Source organism: Trachemys scripta, chromosome 2 (genome assembly GCF_013100865.1).
Source record: "Trachemys scripta elegans isolate TJP31775 chromosome 2, CAS_Tse_1.0, whole genome shotgun sequence".
Classification (NCBI taxonomy): domain Eukaryota; kingdom Metazoa; phylum Chordata; order Testudines; family Emydidae; genus Trachemys; species Trachemys scripta.
In genome coordinates this window covers 246,052,933-246,074,454 of record NC_048299.1, presented here as the reverse complement: position 1 = coordinate 246,074,454, position 21,522 = coordinate 246,052,933, and the positions used below count along the sequence as shown (strand labels likewise).

At 45.2% G+C, this 21,522-nt stretch overlaps 1 long non-coding RNA gene across 2 annotated transcripts; it reads right to left on the bottom strand.

The window, feature by feature from the left end:
• Positions 1-305: 305 nt before the first annotated feature.
• On the bottom strand, positions 306-21,505 carry LOC117873717. 2 transcript variants are annotated; one of them, XR_004644788.1, is made up of 5 exons: positions 21,316-21,505; positions 19,566-19,676; positions 13,333-13,495; positions 12,487-12,613; positions 306-1,917 (listed from the first exon to the last, which is right to left on the bottom strand). It is a non-coding gene; the product is annotated as an uncharacterized LOC117873717 (long non-coding RNA). The 2 variants fall into 2 exon arrangements; XR_004644789.1 differs by lacking the exons at positions 13,333-13,495; positions 21,316-21,505 and adding an exon at positions 21,167-21,309.
• Positions 21,506-21,522: the final 17 nt, after the last annotated feature.

Sequence of the window (21,522 nt, the reverse complement as noted above, 5' to 3'; positions counted from 1 at the left end):
CACAGACCCCCTGCGCCTTGCATTCTGCTACAGCCCTGTAGGCTCCTGTGCAGTGGCGACAAGCCTGTGCTAAATGCACAAGAAAGGGAAAGGAGGACATGCAAAATTGGGTTTTTCTTTGATGGCACTGTTTGCATTGTTCAGTGTTTGGCTTAGGCATGTTGTTTTATTAGCGGTTGTGATGTTGGTTTTTATTATTGCTTCAGTGTTCTAGTGGCAGCTGGCCTTCCTGGCAATATTTTAATATGGTTATTTTCGTAAGACAAATAAACGTTTTTATTTTACTAAGAAACTTTATTGCCATCACATCGTATAATGTGTATTTTGAATAATAAAGATAAACAGGGTAAGGTACAATAGACAAGTTATATCTAAATAATTTCAGTATATCTGTGTACATCAATAATGTAAATACATAATCCCCCCATTACATTAACAGTTATGTCATCCAAAATAAAAATTAATGACACACTTTCATTGTGTATGACAGTACCCACTCCCATTGCACCCCGTGATGTGATAGTACCTCATTCACTGTACACACTGCTGTACAAAAACAGTCAGAAATGTGCTATTCTCCTTTTTCCATAGGCCTGTGTAAGTCCATAATGTAGCAGCACAGAGCAGCCTTGATTTCAGTTGCCCAGGAACATCCTGTGCTGTGATTGGTGCACTGTCTGGTTGAGCGTATTGGTTCAGCAATCCATTACTGCCATAGGTCCATTCAAGGGCAAATGGCTCATCTTTGGCTTCACAAAGAGTATGGCTTGCTGTGCTCTTTGCAATAATGCAGATAGCGTTGATGACACTGGAATCCAAATGCATCTATAGAGTGAAATCCCACTGGCGCTGTCTGCCAAATGCACATTCAGCCACCATTCTACAGCTGCTGAGAATGTAAATAAACATTTTGCGGGGCCCTCTGAGAGCTGGATATGGTTTCATAAGCCAAGATAAAGAATGTAGGGTCCCCCAGAACGACAGTGAGGACAGTTACTCCATTTATGACAATGTCATTTGGAGGGAATAGTGTCCCAGCCTATCCATAAAGGTAGGCTCCTGACTGACGGAAAACCCTTGCATCATGAACCTTTCGACTACAGCACATCTTGAGGTCCATAAATTGGCCTCTGTGGTCCACAAGGGCCTGCATAAACAATGGAGTACTGCTCTTTGTGGTTTATGTACTCATTTGCTCCCCGAGGAGGGCAAACTGTGGACATGAATCCCATCAATAGCCCCAGCACAGTTCACTGGTTTTGAGAGAATGAGCTTTCCAATCACCTCAGGAATATTGTTTACACCCACCACCGTTGGGTAAATCATACATCTGACTGCCTCAGAAACTTTCACCACCACTTTACTCACAGTTGACTTTCCAACACTAAACTGGTTATTAACAGATCTGTAGCAGTCTATTATAGCAACCTGCTTCTGGACTAATATGTCTGTCCTTGTACATGTGTCGTGACACCAGAGGGTCAGGGCATGTTGCTCACAAGACTCTCCCCAAAACATGTAGCTTTCTTCATGCAAAAGTTCCGGAGCCACTTCTGATCATCCCAGGTCTGCATGATGATGTGACACCACCAGTCTGCACTTGTGGCCCTGCACCAGTCTACATAGGGGGCATCAGCAGCTATACCAAGAGTTATAAGCAGCAGCTGCCAGTTTGAGTCTTCCATCTCTGTATTGTCACCCGCCTGCTCTGTCAGGTGCCTTTAGTGGGTCAAAAAAGGCCACTGAAATGTCCACCAGCACCTCATGGAAGCTCTGCCGCTTTCCTGAAGTGGGAGCAAAAGCCCAAGCAAAAGTTCTTCAAATGGTGACTCCTCCATGTTGCTGGCTCTGGTTGCAGAGAGTATGCAGACCAAAATGATGGCTCAGCAGGATGTGCTGGCAGGCTGCCACAACTTCCTGCAACATGCAAGGTGGAAAGTCAAGTTTTCCCACACTGCACCATGAAAAAGGGCTAAAGTGGCCACATTTCAGGAGGGTGCAATATAGTCTGTGATATGGTTGAATGGACTCAGGTCTGCATACTGCAGTCTGGATGCTGGAGTCCTGATCTGGGGCCCAGGCTCAAAAATTCTTAACCCAGGATCAGCAATGAGTGTGGACATAAGCTCTGGGCTTTCATACCAAGAGCCTGTGGACCCTGGGCTTACACTGCAGTGTAGACAAACCCTAAGACAGTCACCTGGACTAGGGGTGAAATCCTGGCTCCAGTGATGTCATTGGAGCTTTGCCATTGATTTTAAATAGACCATAGTTTTCCCATTGATTTATTTTTAGAAAATGGCTCTAAACTGAGTGAGGTGGAAGGAGGAGAGTTTGGTCATTGCTCAGGTGGAATTGATGTAACCTGAAACTATATAATTTGCACTCAGATACTAAATTAATAGACACATATTAGGAGGCTAGCTGGCTCTAGAGCAAGTTCCAAAGTTTATCCCATAAATATGTTTACAGCTCCTACCACTAACCCAACTCCCTGGGACTGAGTCTCGCATGCCAACCCCCCAAGGAGCTTCAGAGAGCTGCCATTTTTTTTTAAATGTAAAATATATATATATCCTCCTTCTCCCCCTCCCCCAAGTTATACCCGTTTGAAATATTTAAAACTAACAGAAGAATCCTTCTAATTCACACCAGTAACTGGGAGACCTGCTGATAGTGTCTGAATTTGTAAATGATCCAACACAATAAAATAGTGAGGCTAATGCATCACAGAATGTACTGTATTTATTTTGACAATTGCAGTTTAGTGTTAATTATTTATGATAGCATTATTTCCTAATGTACTAGTAAATACTTTGTAGTGTTCTTTGTAAAAAGAATGAGACTTCACTACAGCACTATTTTTGTGTGCAAATTGTAAAGTGTGCAGATTAGCAATGTGAGGATTGTCAAGTTTCTATTGTATCTATCTTGTAGCACCAAGGTTAGCAGTAAGACCCCAGGCACATCATATAAATAGCACAACACTTCTTGACTCCATCACAAAAGAAAAGAAAATGACCTTACACAAAAAAGTCTACATTCCAGCACAATCTTGACATTTTCATCATTGTTGGAAAAAATGCATTCATTGTTTCCCTTCCCCCCCCTCCATAAAAATCATTCCCCTCGGAATTCTAAATGTGTGAGGCATGCTGCTTAGCTGACATTAATGGCCATGTGTTCAAAGGAAGGCACAACAGGTGTGCCCACAAAAAGAGCATGTGCACTCGTTCCAGCAAAACCTTCCATATGTACATGTAAATGGATAATTTCCACGAGTGGCACATTACTTACAAATGCTAGTTTTTGCATGTGCAATGAGTGAACATTTTCATGAACTCAGAGTCTAACCTCCCCTGTTTCCTTGCTTAGGAGAAATAACTGAAAGAGGAGTAGAAAGGGGAAGAGAAAAAAATCTAATAAATATAGTATTTAAATTGTAAGGTATCTTTTTTAAAGCCTGTAACATATGTAATTAAAAAGACTATACTGTATACATGATAGAAGAATTTCCACAAATTAGGCTATCCAGGGCTGGCTTTAGGGTGATTCACCCAATTCCCCCAAATCGGGCCTCGCGCCCGTAAGAGGGCCCCGCAATGTCCCTAAGGATCTTTGCCGCCGTGCCGCCGAAGGCACCAGCAGCCAATAGAGCTGCCGTCGAAGTCCTGCCGCTGTCTTCGGCGGCAGCTCTTTCGAATCGGGCCCCGCAGTGCCTAAAGCTGGCCCTGAGGCTATCCCGAGTACAACACACATACTCCCCTTTAGGTAGAATTTTTTTTTTAATTGAATTTTCCTCCAAAGATAATATAGTTTTAAGTTACAGGAGGGGGAAAGGACCATGAACTTGAACTAGTTTTCAAGCCCTGAGAACCTAAAAAGTCGTTTGAGAAGTTTACAATTTCCCAAACTTCATGAAATTCACCCATCTCTAATACCAACACCAATGGGAGGTTCAGACACTTCGTTCTTTGTTACATTGTCAATAAAGCAGCAGAGCATATCAGAGCTCAAAGGACACAGAGCTGTCTGGAGGTATAAATCATACCCCAGCAGCCACAGTGCCAGGATTCATGTTTGACAGGCCACAAATCAATGGGGGCCCTGCCTACGTTACTGCTGCCACAGGAGGAATAGTTAGGCTCCAAAGTGAAAAGTGCAAAATTTCTAGGTGTGGAGTAGGGCCAGGCAGAAGTGGAACCAAACACAGGAACTGGAATACATGGGGAGAAGGATGGTAAGAAAAGTGTGGCATACATAGTTTGGTTGGGTGGCAAAAAAAGCAGGGCATGGGAATGGTGCACTTCAATACTGTGCACACACCTGCTTTCTGTTTGGAAACTTTCTGAATATTGCTATATCCCTGGAGCTATTTTGTCTCATTGATTTAGAGCTTATCTACACAGCAAATTAGTGCACAGCAAGCCAAGGTGTGAACCAACTTAAAGCACAGTTTGCTAAGCCACACCCTGGAACTTTCACTGTGCTGTAGCAGTGTCCACATGGTGAGACAGCGTAACACCAACAGACCCTGGTCGTCGGCAGGCAGGATCAAACCTGGGGCCTCCAGAGCTTAATGCATGAGCCACTACTGCATGAGCTAAAAGTCATATGGCTGTTAGCTAAGGCTGTAGAGCACAGTTGCCAACTTTCATGTGGTAAATAAGTGCCCCGCCTTTCACAATAAGCCAAAAAACAAGCTAGTCCCATTTCAAAACAAGGCCAAAACAAGCCAATCCCCAAGAACCCCAATACTCTATGTGACTAGATTCTCCAGTGTGCAGTCTGGGACTGTGGTGGGCCCGCTGTGCACCTCTGACTCTCTCCCCTGCTTGCCAGGAGCCGATCCAAAAAAAAAAAAAAAAAAAAAGCAACAAGCTACAAGCTACAACAAGCAACAAGCTGCAAGGCAAAAACTAGCCAACAAGCAACTCACAAGCCAATTAAGCCAAAAACAAGCCCGACTTCTGCATTTTTTCACAGGTTTGGCAAGTCTGCTGTAGAGCAGACTCATTAATCTCTCTCTCTAAGTGGTCTCAGTGCCACTAGATAGGACAGAACACCACACCCAGAAGGTGTGTGGGTTACAATAGCACATGGCAAGCTGGTGCACTGTAGATTTATATCCTGGCTTACTGTGCACTAACTTATAGTGTAGACAACTACACTAATGGGTAGACAAACCTTAGAGAGTTGGGATTTGGGAACTAAAAGGTTCTGTGGGAGCTGGGAAAGAGGTCATGAATTTCATGAGCAGGAAGGTAGGGTGTGCCTAGCTACCACCCAACTCTTCCTAGGAGCAGCACACTGTACAAGCATCAACAAAGGCTTTTCCTAGTTACATCTAAGCCATAGGTGCCGACTCCGTGGGTGCTGTGGGGCTGGAGCACCCACGGAAAAAAATTGGTGGGGTGTTCAGCACTCACCGGCAGCTCTCCACCCCGCCCCCCTGCTCCAGCTTGCCTCTGCCTCTGCCTCCTCCGCGAGCGTGCCACTGTGTCCTGCTTCTCCCCCCCTCCCTCCCAGCACTTGTGTCACAAAACAGCTGATTCGCGGGGCAGGGAGGGAGGGGGAGGACAGGGAACGCAGCGTGCTGCGGGAAGGGGCGGGGCCAGGGTGGGGATTTGGGGAAGGGATCCAATAGGAGCAGGGACGGGCGGAGTTAGGGCGGGGACTTTGGGGATGTGGTTGGAATGGGGGCAGGGCCAGGGGCGGGGCCAGGGTGGAGTCAAGGCGGGGCCAGGGGCAGTGAAAGGGGCAGGGGAACATGGGCATCCACTGGCGCTGCAGAAAGTTGGCGCATATGATCTGAGCCTCTGTGTCTGATAATGTTTAATGTAGTTTGTTTCTGGGAAATCTGAAAGGAGAGACAAACTAATCTAGTTTTGTTCCTACCTGTTGTAAGGAGCAACTTTTGTGTTTTTAAACAAGTGCATGTGCACTTAAAGTTTAAAACTGAGAGGCTTCAGAGAAATTTGATGGGGTGGTCCACTCACTGCTCTGTGGCACTTCCTTGTGGCTCAGATGGGGAATTAGCTCTGCCACCTGGTCAAACATTCCTTCCTGCGGTTACTCAATCCATCATTTCACTCACTAACTTCATAGCCTCTAATGCACTGTTGGCAACAGCAACATCCTCTTCATAGCTTAGCCCTCCAGCCAAACCACGTTAAAGTTCTCCCCACTTCTGGGGTATCACAAGCCCTTTGAGGCAAACTGTCCCAGGCAGTCTGTTCCCCATTGCCTGGTCTGTGCCACTCCCTCAGTGGCTAGTAGAGAAACCCAGGCCCACCCTCTACACCTGATTCCACTCCAGGGACCCTCAACCCAGCAACTATAGGCTTTTACTCTCCCAACCCTTATTGTACCTTCCCTGGACCACTTCCTGCTCTTCCCCTTGTATCAGGGAGTGCAATTTCCTCTCTTGATAGATCCTGACCAGCTCCTCCCTCAAGCTGGATTTCATCTGTAATAGGCCATAGCATGCCCTAGGTTTCCTCCAGGTGCAGCCTAAGGTTAATTGACCTAATTTACCCCTTCAGGCTTTGTGTAGGACAGATACCCCACCACAAGAAGTTAATAATTAGCCTTGCCTTTTCATTACTGCTGCCTGGATGGAGGGGATCAGAAAACAATGATTCTGGATAGCACTGAGAAGACAGCTTGACTCTACATTACCATTCAGTTCTAGCACATATCCTCTATGGAGTTCAGTGCATTCTAACAAGTACTCTTTGCTTGAGTATCAACCATGATTTTAGTTGAAGATTTGAAAAATCTCCACATTGTCATCTGAAGTGTACATAAAAATATTAATCCCAGCCTCAGAAATGTCCATTGGCTTTCTAATCATTTCAGAATCCAGTACCAAATCTTCCTCTTTCTTCACGACCCTCCATGGACTTGCATCACACCATCCAATTGCTTCCTTTTCTCTAACCCAATTACCAGCTGCTCAAACATCAGACTTCTTTTTGACCTTTTCCTGTCTCTTCAAGGTGAATGGTTGAGAACTCTCTACACCTATGGCTTTTCTCTTCAGATCCTGTCCCAATGCTTCACTTCTCTTTGGCCTGTATCTCCAAACCGTCTCTAGCAAAACAACTAATCCCTGCTCTTTAAGCTCCCAGTTTTCCTGGGCTCAGGCATCATCCCCAAACCTTGGCCTTTGTACTCTTTTTAAAATCATACCCCCATCATGTCTTCCTGCATGTTACATTGATACCTTCACACATTGTTCGTATTTGCATATATGGACTGTAATTGCCTATGTATCATGTTGTGATCCTTTTGTATGAATAAGGTACACTAAAGACTGTGTTGTATAAACACTCTAGATCAACTGACTGACAATTCTACCTGTGAAGTACAGAGACACTTTTTATTCAGAAAATAATTTACTGCTCTTATTTTCTCTAGCATACTGCTTATCAGTTGCAGTGATCCTATGATTACTACTTATTTGTGCTCTAACTAGCCTAGCCAGAAGCCTGCCAACTTTAACTTATTTGAAAAGAAATAAATGTTTAACTGAGAAGTGAGCCATTAACTATTTGAGAGGTAATAGTGTCCATAAGCATGTTAGCCTCCTCCAATAGTTTAATTTTCTTCCCCTTTAAAACTGTTTCAGGTTGAAACATGAAGCACTGCCAGTAGAAGCCAGAAGTTAGAAAAGAAAGAGCACTAGCCAAGTGAGTTGCAGCCTAGAGTTCTTACTCCAAAAATCTGCCACTAATCTCTGGGCCTTGAAAAATCTGTCTGAGAAGAATTATCTAGGGGTTTATATGGTAAAGATGCTTTTGTGTTTAAGGCACTGGACTGGAACCTACAGAATCATGGGCAATTCCTGGCTCTGTCACAGATTTTCTGTGTGACATGGGCAAGTCACTTAGATCTTGTTTACTATGAGGCTTGATTCTCCTCCTTGTCCCCCCAAGAACAGGAGAATAGGTGTAGCTGTCAGTCTGCTGCTGAACTTCAAATTCTAAAAAACAGCAGTAGAATTGTAACATGGTGACACTGCATGCATTCCCACTAATTTCATACGTTCCATGGCTTTATCATACAGAGACATATTCAGCTAGCTGGGAGGAGGTGTGGGAGACCAGATTTTGACCTTGTTGGCATGATGGTGTTCATGTATTCCTTATTTTGACTTCATCCCTTCCCAGCTGATCTACCCCTGAATTCAGGGCCCGGAGACGGCACCCATAAGAACCACCACTGTAGGATAAACTGTTCAACCTTATCGAGGATCCCACAGCCAAAAGACAAAAGTAAGTACTTTCTTTTTGTATCTTCCACTAGTAAACTCACTTGCAAAAAAAAAAACACAGAGCAACTCAGATATTATTATTTAAAAGCAATAAAGATGACACTTCCAGACAATTCTAAATCTCCACTCCATATAAGATTCTGAAGATATCCTTATCTTGTGGTGAAACTAACAGTTTTAAAATTTGTACATAGATTAACAAATCCATTATTCTCATTGATACCTATAATCCCCCAAATTAGAGCCACCGATACTCCCAACCAGATCAGTAAAATACCAGAGGACTAAGGGAGACATGATAAGAGTCCACAAATATTTGATGAGTGTAACTAGCGAAGAAGGGGATTTAGGGTGGGATAGGGGGCTATAACGAATAGAAATGGACACTGATAATCCAAAGTCACATTCTAATTGGCCAGTTGAACCTTTCTGATAGTGAATGGCTGTAACACTGGCTCCCAACAGTGCACTGCTGGGATCTCCTTACTAAAATCACACAAACAAAATCCCTTCTCCCAATATTTCCAAATAGATTGGTACAGGGCTGGAAGATGTCCGGCAGGGGAAAAACAAAGGATAAGATGCCCTGTGGAGAGGAAGGGCTGAAGAGAGGTTGTTTGGGGTGAGAGGAAAGAATGAGGGGCAGAAGAGGGGGGAAATGATAGTTTTAAATTTCTGCTGCTCTTCAAGTCTGTAGCTTCTTTAACATTTCAGCAGCAATGTGTGGCCCTGAAAGTGTTGTTCCACTCACAATCAGCTATATAAGCTAAATTGGGAATGGCTCAATATACCAAATTTCATTTGTATATAGGAGTCCAAATTGGCTGCTAGCCTACAAACTGATATCAAACAGCAGCTGCGCTTCAATAGGTAAGGGTGTAAGGTAGCAGAGCAAACAAACAAATAAAAGACACCCACAAATAAACCAAAAGAGAGAGACTGACAGAAAGGGATTGAAAAAAAAATTAAACAAGGAATACTCTAAAAAGTAGTGATGGGTACTTAGTGTTTTCCCCCCCCCCTACTAGTTTCTCTTATACTGACACTGTGAAAAAAGGTTCTAATAAAGAATGCCACATACATTCCAAAAACTGCTTAAGAGGGGTTTAAAAAAAAGTAAAATAGCAGTAAGCTATGCCAAAAGTGTTCATCATCACTCACTAGTGCAGAACTTGTGGATTTTTGCAGCAGTAGGGGGGAATGAAATTAAGAAAGGGAAAAAATAGGGCACCTATTTAGGATACATTTCATGACAGATCAATTTGGCTGTGGAATAGACTCCCAAAAGAAGTGGAGAAAACCCCCATCACTAAGGTCATTTTAAATGTGACAGAACAAAACCCTAGAAAAAGTACTGTAGGGAATAATTCTTTATTGTTAGGGAAATGGAGTGGATTTGTGTGATTATGGACACTGGTTGCTTGAAGTCATATTCTGAGACCAGCTGGTCTTTTCTGATTATGTCACACCCATGCACCAGTCTTAGTGATGCAGAATTGGGATCAATGTAATTTTCCACAATAATATTTCTGAGTAAATTCTTTAGATATTATGTCAGTGCATAGAAACTGCCAGATTGGATCAGACCTCAGGTCCATCTAATCTAGTATCTTCTTTCTGCCAGTGGCCTGGAACAGATGCTTCACAGAAAGATGTAAGAGCCCTGCATTAGGCAGCTGGGGTCTAATCTGCCCTCCACTTTAGGTTTATCTTTAATAGCTAAAGATTAAACTCCGAAGCATAAGTTTTAATAGTCCTTCCAAATTTTTTGTTATCATTAGCTATTATAACTGGAGATATTCTTGTTACCCATGTAAATGTCTGATTCCTATTTGAATTTTACTAAATCCTAGGCCTCAAGGCCTTTCCTGGCAATGAATTCCACCATTTAATTAGGTGTTGTAAGAAAAAGTGTTTATCAGTTTTGAAATTCCCACCTTTTCATTTCATTGAAATTACGTTCTTGTATTATGAGACAGGGAGAACCCGATATATCTTCTTTAGACCACTCAATTTATATACTTTTAACATGTTCCCTCTGATTCATTTTTCTGAGGAAAACAATCCCAATCTTTTCCATTTCTCTTCATATGAGAATTTCCCAGGCCCCTAATCATTCTCATCACCCTTCTCTGAACCCTCTGTGATATTAGCAGACCAGGTGCCAACTCTTGCCAAAGTTCCCATGTGTCCATTGAACACGGACAAATACATAGCCGGAAGCAAACTGGCTGGTGTGTTAAGTGTTAAGTAAAATAGATATTAGAATTATACAAACATGTTTAGACTTTACTGAATGCTCGTGAGTTGCTGCATGCATTAATCTCACTTATAACATCTGTATCCCATACTGCAAGGTAATATTTAATTGGTTGTACTGTGAGAATCTGTGACTGTATAAGTCACAGACAGGACAGAGACATGTTTGAAGTGCAGATCTCCAACAGAAGGTGTTATGTCCTGCCCAATGGGAAAAGTCCATTGACACCAGATGGTCTACGGTGGGACATTGAAGAGGACCTCCATGTGAAGATGAGTCATTCAAGTGGATTCCTCCCACCAGCTGAGTTTACAGCTCAGAGCATAAAAAAGAGGGGGATAGAAACTCCTAATAAGAAGGAACTGGATCTCCGTGCTGCTTTGACTCGGGGGGTGGGGAGGCAAGGTTTCCTAGGCATAAGAAAGAGATCCCCAGCTGCCTAGCCTGGGTTAGCCCTAATGGACATGTACAGATTACTTATTATATAAACTTCTATTACCTTTTGAAATTTAAGATTGTAACTCATGTGTGTATATTTTTACCTGCTTTACCCTTGCAAATACCTTGTTTCCTTTTCCTATTTAATAAATCTTTATATAGTTTATTATAGGATTGGCTACAAGCATTGTCTTTGGTGTGAGATCCAAGGTGCAATTCATCTGGGGTGACTAGTTCTTTGGAACTGAGAGTAACCAGAATATTGCTGTGATTCTTGGTGTAAGGAACCAGCTATCACCAAGGTACACTCACCTGGGTGGTAAGATAGATGAGAGTACCCAAGTGTACATAATCTGTGACTATGTTTAGACAGTTTAGTACCTGAGGAGTTTACAATTGATGGTTGGTTAGTGAAATCTAAGTACAGAACTCACAACCTGTTTGGGATTTGTGCCCTGGTTCTTAAAAGTCTGCCCAGAGGTTGGTACTTGGGCTCTTGAGTCACTGAAGGTAGCATTATACCCCCTCTAATTGTAGAATATCCTTTTGGAGAGGGGTGAGTTGTACTGCACACAGTACTCCCAAAGAGGCCACGCCTTTGATTTTATATGATGGAATTATACTATACTCCATCTTATTCTCATCCCCTTCTGTTTGCATCCTAATATCTTGTTTGCTTTTTTTTTGAGCATAGTTGCATATTAAGCAGAGTCTTCATTGAGCTGTAGACAGTGATGCATAGGATCCTTTCCTGAGCTGATACGTTCATTTAAAACTCTAATGTGTACAAGTAGTTTACTTTTTTCTTTCCAAAGTACATTACTTTTGTGACGAACTGGGACTGTTCTTAATGTGGTCTTTGAATGCTGAGTGGGGAGTCTTGGCTGGGAAGGCAGGAGAGGTTGGCTAGGACGGTCTGCATTGGGGGATGGGAGACTGGCCTTAAGGGAAGATACCTGAGCATGTAACATGAGAACCCAGGAAGGGGTTAGAGACCAGGTGACACCTTTGCCCGGGAAACTGAACAAAGGCTGTGGAAGGGGTAGCTGAAGGGAGAGTTTCAGGAGCTGGCTGGTGGAATGGCTGGGAGGCAGACAGGGCTCTGACCTCCCAAGGGGGCTGTGGGACCCTGGGACCCCAAGATGGACATAACTGGGGGGGATCCTGTTGTCTGTGCCTGCAAGACCTGTCTTGGACTGTGTTCCTGTTGTCTAAATAAACCTTCTGCTTTACAGGCTGGCTGAGAGTCATAGTGAAAAGCAGGAAGCCAGGGGTGCAGGGCCTTGTGTCCCCCCACACTCCGTGACAACTTTGTATTTATTAACAATGTACACTGAACAAGTCCAAGTTCCAAATTCCTAATGCTTTTTCTTCTTAGAAACAATAGGCAAGAGTTCATCCTCAGTTACTAAATCCAGAGGTATTTCACTGGAGTGTAACTGAAGATGGAATGGATGCACCATTAGGTTTTCAGATCTGTATACTACTCACTTAAGTTGTAGGGACTCACATTTTCAGTTCGGAAGGTCCCTGGGTCAAACCTTGGTGTCAGCTACCAGGATGGCCATCACACCTTCATATGTGATAGGACATTGTATGTCATCTTCAAAAGCAGTGACAAAACCACACGTTTCCTCCTGTGGAAAGAAATGGAGAAGGAATTTCATGTGATGCATGTTAGTATTTGTTTTATGTATCTTTGGAAGGCATAGATATACCACAGTGATAGGCCTGGTGTAAGAACCAGCAGAGAATAAAAGAGTGTGATTTAAGTGATACGTAGGCCTCATGCTGGTTCCTACACAGGGATATGATCTATTCTAGATCCATGTTTTCAAACATTACAGCTTAGATTGCCAGTAAATTACTGGAAGCCTGTTTTATGACTGGCAGGTCTATTATATGACTTCTTGATGGTTCCAATGGTAACAGTACCCACCCCAAATCCAGTTCTTCGTTTACACCCCAAAGTGACCTAATTAGTTTAGTCAATCTAATTCGAGAGAGAGAACTTTGTTCTTCCATTTTGCATCTCAGCTTGCATTTAATGTTGTCACACCAACTTCAAACACAGGAATAAACTGATTCTCCCACAAGAATGTTAACAACCCCCAAACAACATCAAGCTGCCTGATTTTCAAACCAAGCTCCACTGAATCCAAGACCCCACCAGGCAGAGGTGAAAGTAAACCGGTATGGTCTGGTACGGCATACCGGTAAGAACCAGTACGCCGTGCCGGACCAGCTTCTCCAGGCTGGCAATTTAAAGGGTCCGGGGCTCCCTGCAGCATGTCCCTAGCCTACGTTTCCCAGAAGTTGGGAATGGGCGACAGGGGATGGATCACTTGATGATTACCTGTTCTATTCATGCCCTTTGGAGCACCTGGCATTGGCCACTGTCAGAAGACAGGATAGTGGGCTAGATGGACCTTTGGTCTGACGCAGTATGGCTGTTCTTATGTTCAAACAAATTGATCTCTTCTATCAGATAATGTCTGAAGTATCCTCAATGTGGACATCTGCAACCAAGATCTGCATTAATATATTACTCCATATCCAAAGTCATCTGAAGATATGACTACAAGGATTACCTAAACAGGACTTCAAGTTGTACTAGTTCTTTGCGTCTTCTGAGGAGGATATGTGTATTGTTTCTTTAAGACTTCAGGAGGAAGCCAAACAGGAAAGAGGGGTTTGGAGAAGGTTCTAGGCCAGTGGTTTTCAACCTTTTTTTGTTTGCAGACCCCTAAAATTTTTCAAATGAAGGTGCAGATCCCTTTGGAAATCTTAGTCTACGGACCCCCCAAAGGGTCCTAGGCAGAAGCTTTTCAGTGAAGCAGAGAGAGCAAGAATGTGCATAGCTTTAGGGGTAATACTCCTCACTTTATCCTAATCCATCACTGAACAAGGAAAATGTAAAGAAGGAGCTCTTTCTGTGATTTTTTTAAACCATTGTCACATGACATGGTGTTTTCAGTTGATTCGTTTTGGACCAATACAAACAGAAGGAAGAGAAAATTCAAAAATTGAATGCCCCAGAAGTTTTTTAGTTTGATCAGCTGACCAAATATCCTGAGAGGAAGGAACACATCAGTAGATTCCAAAGCACAGCCAAGCTTGCCACAGAGAGTGGTGAAATACACTCATTAATCTACATCATGAGGAATGAAGCTGAAAATATATAAATCATTAGCCTTTGCTGAGGAAGGAGACTGGAATAACCATGACACCTTCTTAAAAAGTATGAATGTTCAATTCCAAAAAGGAATGTAATACACAAACAGTCATGCTGTTACTGAAGGATGCATGGAAGACTTTGTAAGGGTCCTATAATGTACAAGTACAGCCTTGTGACTTTGATTTCAATAAAGAACATATAAAAGACCATCTAGTAATTAGGATTTTAAGCAAGGAACTGTCAGAAAATTACAGTTAGTGTCTGACTTAACTCTACAATAGGCAGTGCCATAAGCATAGAATCATAGAACTGGAAGGGACCTCGAGAGATCGTCTAGTCCAGTCCCTGCACTCATGGCAGGACTAAGTATTACCTAGACCATCCCTGACAGGTGCTTAACCACACTGACAGTTAGGAAGTTTTTCCTAATGTCCAACCTAACCCTCCCTTGCTGCAATTTAAGCCCATTGTTTCTTGTCCTGTCCTCAGAGGTTAAGAAAAACAATTTTTCTTCCTCCTCCTTGTAACAACCTTTTACCTACTTGAAAACTGTTAACATGTCCCCTCTCAGTCTTCTCTTTTCCAGAGAAAACAAACCCAATTTTTTCAATCTTGCCTCACAGGTCATGTTTTCTAGACCTTTAATCATTTTTGTTGCTCTTCTCTGGACTCTCTCCAGTTTGTCCACATCTTTCCTGAAATGTGGCACCCAGAACTGGACACAATACTTTAGCTGAGGCCTAATCAGCACGTAGCAGAGCGGAAGAATTACTGCTCGTGTCTTGCTTACAATACTCCTGCTAATACATCCCAGAATGATGTTTGCCTTTTTCGCAACAGTGTTACACTGTTGACTCATATTTAGCTTGTGGTCCACTCTGACCCCCAGATCCCTTTCCACAGTACTCCTTCCTTGGCAGTCATTTCCCATTTTGTATGTGTGCAACTGATTGTTCCTTCCTAAGTGGAGTACTTCACATTTATCCTTATTCAATTTCATCCTATTTACATCAGACCATTTCTCTAGTTTGTCCAGATCATTTTGAATTATAATCCCATGCTCCAAAGCACTTGCTACCCCTCCCAGCTTGGTATCGTCTGCAAACTTTATAAGTGTGCTCTGTATTCCATTATCTAAATCACTGATGAAGATATTGAACAGAACCGGACCCAGAACTGATCCCCTCCAGGACCCCACTCGTTATGCCCTTCCAGCATGATTATGATCCACTGATAACTACTCTCTGGGAATGGTTTGCCAACCAGTTTTGCACCCACCTTATAGTACCTCCATCTAGGTTGCATTTCCCTAGTTTGTTTACGAGAAGGTCATGTGAAACAGTATCCAAAGCTTTACAAAAGCATGACAGACCTACTGAAACTACAGGATTCTCGCATAGACTAGATATTTGCAGACCCTTCTGGGGGGCTGCTGAGAAAATTCCTAGCCTCTGGGGAAATTCCCTCCAATTGGCTGCTATAAGCTATTCCTCATATTCTTGCCTCCTGGAGAAAGGCAGTCAATCAAAACTGCTCCATAGACTGATGCATTCCTTACTCCCTTAGCAATGCTTCTATCTCCCAGTTGATGTGGTGGGACCCCTGTGTTTCCAGAGCCAGCTAGCAAGCAGCTGCTCCCACTGGCTTCTTGTGCTGTCAACCCCAGTACAAGGCCTTCTCCCTGATGTACTGCCCCTTCCCTAGGGGAGAGAGGAGTTGGAAAAAAGCTCTGCCCTGCGGCCACCTCAGGAGGCCTGGGAGGAGGTGAATAGCCTTGCCCTGCTTCCCCATCCACCTTCTCAAAGGTTATAGTTAGAGGGAGGGGTAATAATTATGTTAGGGGAGAAATAATTATGTGCTATGGAGGGAAGGTGGTGGAATCTCCATCCTCAGAGGAATTTAAGGCCCGGCTTGACAAAGCCCTGGCTGGGATGATTTAGTTGGGGTTGGTCCTGCTTTGAGCAGGGGGTTGGACTAGATGAACCTTCTGAGGCCTTTTCCAACCCTAATCTTCTATGATGGAAAGAGAAGGATATTTTGGGGTCATTCTCTGTCCACCCCCTCTTCCTCCCACCTACTCTGTTTGTATGTACTTTTATGCAAATCTGTAAGTGTATGCAAGTTTCTATAATTTTACAAATTCATGATCTACTGGCTTTTGCTTTCTGGATGTCGACAAGTATGCCTGACAGTCTGAGATACTGAAAACACAAGTCATCCAGCAAGAAAACTGCAGAAGCATGGTGCAAAAAAGCAGCAAAGAAAAAAAATTCTCTTGAGGAAAAAGGAAGCCGCCTGTAACAGGGGATACACACTTCTTGAGCACCCCCTGCTGCTGTATGCAGTACTGCAGTTCCTTTTCCTGCTCCTGGCACCCCTTGTAGGTTGAGAAACTCACTTGGCAGCTCTTTACCGGCACAGTCCTCCAGCCAAGTCACAAAGCCCAAATGAACCCCTTCCAAGATATTATAAACTCTGATAAATAATTCATTCACCTTTAGTAGGATCTTCAGTCCTAGCTCTGGGCCCCTTTAAATACAGCCCTTTGTTTAGGCTCCCAACTCAGTCCTGCCCCCTTCATGGGGTTTACACCACTTTCTGTGAACAGCAGGGGAAGCCAGGCCCACCCACTACCCTAGGTTCCAACCCAGGGTCCCTATTATCAGCAGCCATGTACCACTCACTTCAATTCATTGCTGCTTCTTCCCTGGGCCTCTACCTACCTGCCCCTTTCCGCTCCACCTGTACCTCAGGGTTAATGATCTTAAGATATAGCTATATCACTCTACAAACCCAGCTAAGCAAAATGCAACCAGAAGTAGATTCTAGCTACCAGTTCAGGCTTCTTTGGCCAGAGAAGGCCCTCCAGTCCTAGCCAGGAACTGACTTGCTAAGGCCTTGTAGCAACTTTTATCTGAGTCCCGTGGGCTCTGATTGGCTGCTCCATGCAGCCTCTCTAGGAAAGCCTGGAAGACTCACTTTCACTGCTCCTTTTCTTGGGTGGGGTGTAGTTGGACCATGGGGCCTCCAGCAGAGAGCCATGAAGGCCAAGTATACCCTATCACACCCCCTAACATAAGTCTTTTAAGAATACCAAGTTCCCTGGACAGAAATGTAACAGGCATGATAAAGTAAAACACAGGATAGATGAGGTTTGCTGAGCCAGTGGAAGTATACAGGAAATGAAATAATAAAGGATGGTAATGGGAATATATCTTTTTGAAGCAAATGAATCAGGGAGGCAGCACAAACAAAGGTGAGCAATGTATATTTCCTTGGATCATCACAGCTGCAAGGGTACTAATCCCATTGCTTCTAAAATTGAAACAAGAACTAGATATGATGGAGAAGAATGGTGTAACAGAACCAACAAAGTGATGTTCCTTTATGATGTATGCTACAAAAAAAATTGAGACCGCTGTATCTGCACAGTCCTACAGAGATTCAATGAAGCAGTAAAGAGGAAAAGGTATAGTCTTCAAATTTATTTTGAGTAATAATTTTTCCTCAGTAGATGTAACTAGTGAATTCTGTATCAGAGGGGTAGCCGTGTTAGTCTGAATCTGTAAAAAGCAACAGAGGGTCCTGTGGCACCTTTGAGACTAACAGAAGTACTGGGAGCATAAGCTTTCGTGGGTAAGAACCTCACTTCTTCAGATGCAAGTAATGGAAATCTCCAGAGGCTGGTATATATCAGTGTGGAGATAACGAGGTTAGTTCAATCAGGGAGGGTGAGGTGCTCTGCTAGCAGTTGAGGTGTGAACACCAAGGGAGGAGAAACTGTTTCTGTAGTTGGATAGCCATTCACAGTCTTTGTTTAATCCTGATCTGATGGTGTCAAATTTGCAAATGAACTGGAGCTCAGCAGTTTCTCTTTGGAGTCTGGTCCTGAAGTTTTTTTGCTGTAAGATGGCTACCTTTACATCTGCTATTGTGTGGCCAGGGAGGTTGAAGTGTTGTCCTACAGGTTTTTATATATTGCCATTCCTGATATCGGACTTGTGTCCATTTATCCTCTTGCGTAGTGACTGTCCAGTTTGGCCAATGTACATAGCAGAGGGGCATTGCTGGCACATGATGGCATATATAACATTGGTGGACGTGCAGGTGAATGAGCCGGTGATGTTGTAGCTGATCTGGTTAGGTCCAGTGGTGGTGTTGCTGGTGTAGATATGTGGGCAGAGTTGGCATCGAGGTTTGGTGCATGGGTTGGTTCCTGAGTTAGAGTTGTTATGGTGCGGTGCGTGGTTGCTGGTGAGGATATGCTTAAGGTTGGCAGGTTGTCTGTGGGCGAGGACTGCCCTGCCTCCCAAGGTCTGTGAAAGTGAATTCTGGTGAGTTCTGCCCCACCATTCTGAACACCTTACTTTTGTTACCTCCCATTTGGTCTCACAAGTGCTCCAGAAATCTTCCAAAGGAAAAAGAATGAGATTTTGTGAGTCCTGGGGGAAGTGAAAGTTTAAATGGTGACATTTTAATTTGTGGGAAATCCAAGAAAGAGTATCATGTAAAGTTAAAACAAGGTCTGAAGGCAATTGGGGTGGTCAGAATAGAACAAAATGTACGCTAGCCTCTGACAAACCTGACTACAGTTCTTAGGGCATGTGATAAAGAAGGGGTTGTGTCCGATCAGAAAAAGTCAAAACTACTGTAGAAATGTCACCACCTAAAAATGAACATATGATGTTCCTTGGTATGAGTACACTTCTGAAGAGCTAAACAATCTAGAGACAACATCCTCACTTCTGTCATTTAATTATATTTACAAGTCTACAGCCATTTCCGCAGTCCAGACAAGAAAGAGAAGGCGAGAGGACATGCCTAGAAGTTGTCTAGGGAGTGAATGGATCAATGGGACAAAGAAAGGGAAACACTGAGCCCCTCACATCCAAATCTCCAGCCTGCTGAGCCTCACCTCCTCCAATCAGACCCTCCCCACTGAACCCCATCCCCTTCATCCAGACCACTCTCCCAGTGATCCCCCTGTACTCCAACCCCCGCCCTGACGAGCCCTGTGCACCCGGACCCCCACCCCACTAAGCCCCATCCCCACAGCACCCAGGCCCCCCTGCTGAGCCCCATCCCCCCCTCACCCAGATTCTCTCTCTGAGCCCCAACCATCTTCACCTGGACCCCCCTGCAGAGTCCCATTGTCCCTCCCTGGAAACCCCAAAAGAGCCCTATGCATCCAGATCCCCCCCCCCCCCATACCCAGATCCCCCACTGAGCCACTTGCACTCAGATTGCCCCACACTGAACCCTACACCTGGATCCCCCACCCCCCACATGGATCCTGCTGGGCTGAGCCTGCCTGGCCACACCTGGTGCACCTGGCGTGGAGGGGCAGGGCCCCGGGCGATTCTGGGGCAGGCCCTGCCCTTGTTGTGTGTCAGGGTTCAGTGCCGTCTCACCTCTGAGTCCGTGTCCTGCGGGGGGAGAGAAGTGCGGCAGAGAGGGGCTGCAGGGTGATCTCCCACTTCCATGTAGCCAGTGACCTGTGCTCCCCATTGCCAGTCTGGAGCCTTCACGTTTATTTATTGACAAAAAATAGAATGTGCAGAATTTTAAAATATGCACAGAAATTTCTTTTGGTGCAGAATTCCCTCAGGAGTATTATAGCCTTTGACATATTTGAAGACTGTTATCGTGTTGTCCCCAATATTCTTTTCTCTTTAAATATGCCCAATTCTTTTAACCTTTCCTCATAACCCAGGACGACAAATGTGCGAAGTGGGGGACACAGCATTCTCTGGCAAGGTGATCTGGCTGTAGACCAATTGATCGGGTGGATCCAGTCTGACCATTTTTAGATAACGTTGCAATTTTCTGTCAGAGGAAGCCTTTCCATCATAAGTAATGCTCACAATTCAAACACACCTTTTATTCTCAAAACCCTTCTCAACCCTCCCCCAACCCTCCTGAAACCCTCAGCCCTATCCCCAGCAGAGGTCTGACCCCATAAAGGGTGAAGGGCCAGAGTCTCCAGGAAAGCCGCTAGGGACTCTGCTACTGCTATTGATTTTCTGTTTAAGGCATTCAGATCCTCCAGTAATGGGCAACGGCATAAAACTCAGATCGATGGATGACAGCAGAGCACGAGCTTTGCTAGAGTGAAGGGTAAAACCAGTTTTCTGCTTCAAGTTCAACTCTCCTAAGTGCTCTAAAGCAGCGTTTTTCAAAGTTCAGGTCGCGACCCAGTACTGGGTTGCGGCATGTCAGGCACTGGGTCGTTCTGGTCAGCACCACCAACCGGGCCATTAAAAGTCCCGTCTGCGATGCTTCCCAGCTAAGGCAGGCTAGTGCCTACCCTGTTCCAACACTGTGCTGCACCCCAGAAGTGGCCAGCAGTGAGTCTGGCTTCTAGGCAGGGGAGCCACGGGGCTCTACAGTGCCTGCCTCTGTGCCAGGGACCGGGAGCCGCCAAAGGTAAGCCTGTGCCCCAACCCCTTGCCCCAGCCTTGAGCCGCCCCTAAACCTAGAACCCCTTTGTGCACCCTAAACCCCTCATCTCTGGCCCCACCGCAGAGCCTGCACCCCCAGCCCAGAGCCCTGACCCCCTCCCACACCCCAACCCCTTGTCCCAGCCCTGAGCCCCCCAGAATCTCCCAAACCCAGAATCTCTTCCTATACCACAAACCTCCCATCCCCAGCCCAGACCCCCTCCCACACCCTGAACCTCTCATTCACAGCCCACCCTGAAACTCTCACCCCCACACCCCAAAACTCTGCCCCAGCCCAGACCCCCTCCCACACCCCAAACCCCTCATCCCCAGCTCCATTGGGTCACGGGCATCAACAATTTTCTTCAACTAGGTCCCCAGAAAAAAAGTTTGAAACCCCCTACTCTAAAGAGCTGCTGCACGGACACTCAGACGGCTTTGAAACGTGGTGTGTCACATGGGAGCCGGGGCTTCAGCCAGCCACATCTGGGGCTATTTGAACTGAGATGCGCCGCTCTAGCGAGTCAGGGTAGGGGAGTGGGGCAGTTTCTCCCACGCCCCAGTGACAGCACCTCGAACAGGTCAGCAGGCGGGAGCCCCTCTCCGACGGGAGGCGCCATTGTGGCAGGTCTGTGTGGGGGAAGGGAGAGTCGGTGCGCGGCCTCTCCCCGCCCTGCCGCCAGGGGAGCGGCGCGGACCCCGCAGGCGCTTGCTCACTCACACGCTGCAGTTGGAGGCAAAGGCGCGCGCCCGCGGCAGGGGCTGTGGCGGCCGGAGCTAGGCGTGTCCCCCGCGGTGCTGCGCGCGCCGACGCCAGCGGCGGTTGGTGCGGCCCCCGCCCTGTGGGGCGGAGGGGAAGGCGCGGGCGCAGGCGCTCGCTCCCTCGCGGTTGCCATGGCCCCGTTTGACGTCACGGGCAGTGTGGTGC